Source organism: Xenopus laevis, chromosome 2L, assembly GCF_017654675.1.
Source record: "Xenopus laevis strain J_2021 chromosome 2L, Xenopus_laevis_v10.1, whole genome shotgun sequence".
In the NCBI taxonomy this organism is placed as follows: Eukaryota; Metazoa; Chordata; class Amphibia; order Anura; family Pipidae; genus Xenopus; species Xenopus laevis.
Window position 1 is genome coordinate 164,772,655 of NC_054373.1, and position 3,510 is coordinate 164,776,164.

A 3,510-nucleotide genomic window follows, 5' to 3' on the forward strand; every position below is an offset into this window, starting at 1 on the left:
TCATTGCTACTATTGACAAGCTGAAACTTTAAGCTGGTGCAATAAGTTCAGTATATAAAATATACCCTTTTAACCAAATTTATTTTTAGGGTTTAGTTCTCCTTTAAGGGGTAGTTCACATTTAAATTTAGTATATTATAGAATGGCTAATTCTAATCACCTTTGCAATTGGCCTTCATTTTTACTTTTTTATAGTTTTTGAATTATTTGCCTTCTTGTTGTGATAAACACTATCTGTGCATAGCTGAAGTCAATGTGCAGTAGGTGAAATGAAGTGAATATTTTATATGTAAAAACAGCAATCTTCCTCTGGTGAGCAAAGGCAAAGGGTACAGAAGATACAGGACAGTGGCGTAACGTCACAAAAAATCGTGGGTGATCTGTAATTTCCCATGTGTGGTGGGTCACATTGCCCCTCTCTTGAGCTCCATAAACAGAGGAAGCAGATCCTGCAGCCACTACACAGACTGATTCAGTAACATACTGGCCTGTGCATAGAGACAAACCAGAAACCTGTTTGATATCTGGACGAACAAGTTGCCAGAGGTCCAGTGGTATAACTATGACTGGATGGGCAGCCCCCAGAAAAAAAAATCTTCAGGAGGGTCTGGAGCACACACTGATCCTTCTACCCATGCCTTGGCTGCTTGCATACTGTACCACCTACAGCTAGGGTTGCCACCTGGCCGGTAAAAAGGATGGTTGATCCCAATGTTACTGCATACAATTTTTGGCCAAACAATCAGTTCAGCTTAACAGATGTGCCCAAATTAGGTAAAGAACCGCCTGTTTGCTGACCACTCAAGTTGAACTAATTTTCTGGTTTATGGTCATCTTAAAGGGGTAATGCACCTTGAAGTTAACTTCAAATACTGTACGTTAAAGAAAGGCCCACTCTAAGCAACTTTTCAGTTGGTTTTCATTTTTTTTCATCTTTGAATGATTTGCCTGCAAAATCTTTCCAGCTTTCAAATGAGGGTCGCTGGCAACCGGATAGCTGATGAAATTCCAAACTGGACAGCTGCTGAACACAAAGCTAAATAATTAGAAAAACAACACATAAGAAATGAAAACCAATTGCGAATTGTTTCAGAATATCACTCTATATCCTATTAAAAGTTATTGCAACGGTGAATGAAACTCAGCGTCCCATACAGAAGCCCCCACAAAACCACACGGATCACTACACAAGTCTCTAAAGGGGGCCTAGGGTTGTAAGCACAATTTAAAGGGGACCAGTCACCCAAAAAAAATATTCCAAATCTTATTTTATTATGTTAGTCAAGCAAAATAAACTTTAATTACACAGTATAAATAATTTAAATCTTGTTTCCATCAGTCTGGGAATTCGTAATTATAGCAAGCAGGCAGGAGCCATTTTGTGGACTCTGTTATTAAGACAAGCCTTGTATCATCTCAGAATCTTGTTTGTGCACCAGAATGGGGGACCTGATGTCCATCTCCATGCAGTGGCTACACAATTAAATGGTTAAGAGAACTGGGGGAATGTGGGGAGAGCAGTGACATCTAGGAAGTGCTGAATGGAAAGTGAAAGTAACTGCTTGCCCCGCCTCTATGCCTAAGGCATAGAGGAGGGGCAGACAATATTCGATTGACAGCTGAGATTTTTAAATGAGTTTACAACAGCTATGAACACTATAATAAAAAAAATCGGATTTCATATTTAATTTGAAAAGGACTTTTATTATACAGCTTTTTATGTCTGGGTGAAGGGTCCACTTTAATTCTATGATTTCAACCTTTTTTAAAATAAATTTTAGGCTTCCCTCTGCTACTACACAATTACCTCCCCATTTCCCTCCCAAATGAAGACATGTATAGTTGTCATTGTAACATACTATTTACAAGGAGCCATGATAGTGGGGGGTGGTTGATATAAATTGCTATATTAGTGACAATAAATTTCCTTATTAGCTTCTTAGCCAATGTTGCCACATGAATCCTAATGATTCGTAGATGTGCCAAGGTTGCCGCTAATTGTTTATGGAAGAGCGATTGGCTTTTGTAGGGTATCCATTAGCAAAAAGCCAATAGCTGGGAGTTTATAAGGGAAAGTGGTGAGAGTTCTAGAAGTTGGCAGAGGAAATGAAAATAAAGAAAGGACAAGGGAGAGAAAACAAAACCGGACGGCATGTGTTGTGCTCTAAATAACGACCCCCCTCTGATCGCATTATTATAGTGATCTAAAAACATTTAAATCTCCTTTGTTGGTCAGTTAGGGGTGGAAATTTCATAAACGCCGTTCAGTTTGCAGATCTGTTACCACCGCATCCCGTCAAGCTGTTCTGTACACAAAAACTATTTATTTCCCATCGAAATGCCCCATTTAATGCAGAGCGGCGGGGGCAGAAAATTAAGCTAGCATATATCAACTTGTCATGAAGGTGAAAGAACTCACTGCCCAACAAAAAATAAAGATATTCAGCGGTTTGTTCTCAAAATGCTTTGTTGCTGGAGAGTTATAAACACACACCAATTATTATAGCCTTGTTAGCATGGCAGGCTATATTAAAGGGGTTGTTCGCCTTTGAATAACTTTTAGTTTGATTAGTGATATTCTGAGACAATTCGCAATTGGTTTTCATTTTTGATAGGTTTTTAGTTATTTAGCCTTTTATTATGCAGCTCTGCAGTTTGTAATTTCAGCAATCTGGTTGCTAGGGTTCACATTAACCTAGCAACCATGCATTGACTTGAATAAGAGGCTGGGATATGAATAGGAGAGGCCTGAATAGAAAAATTAGTAATACAAAGTAGCAAAAATAATACATTTGTAGCCTTACAGAGCATTTGTTTGTTTGTTGTTCAATTGCACAAGTGTAGCTCCAACTAACAACTTATCAGCAATTTGTTTTGATCAGTCTACTACAAGTTGGAAAATGAAAGCAAAAACCTGATTGCTACCAAAAAAACTGATTGGCTACCAGTTGCAGGTTATTGCGGGTTAACTCTATGTTAGAGAAGTGTAGATACAAGGGAAAAAGGGTGTAACATAAGAAATAGAGGATCAAAGTGCAGGGAATGAGGGTTGAGATGAAGGGGAACATGTGAAAAACTATTTTTCTATTGGCAGATTAAAAAATAGCAGAAAGATCAAAAACAATGTGGAATAAAGAATTAACACAATCAGGGGAAATAAGACTTTTCATACATACCTAAAAACCAATGTGTTTGCATCACTTCTGAGCAGGGGCGATCCTGGCCCCTCCGCCGCCTGAGGCAGCAGCAGTTGCTGCCGCCCCCCTCCCCCGTGCGCTTACCTTTTTGCGCCTGAGGGGGTCCGGGGGGGTCCACCAGGGCAGCAGAGAGGGCCAGTGCACTAGCGCAGAGAGCCTAACTGCACTCTCTGCGCTAGAAGAGCCGAATTTCCGGTTTGAAAACCGGAAATTCGGCTCTTAAAGTACCAGGAGCAGCATTTTTTCCGCCCCTGGTACCTGAGCTATTCTGAGAAATAAGAAAGCTTAGCAAACCAGGGGCAACATCTCCACT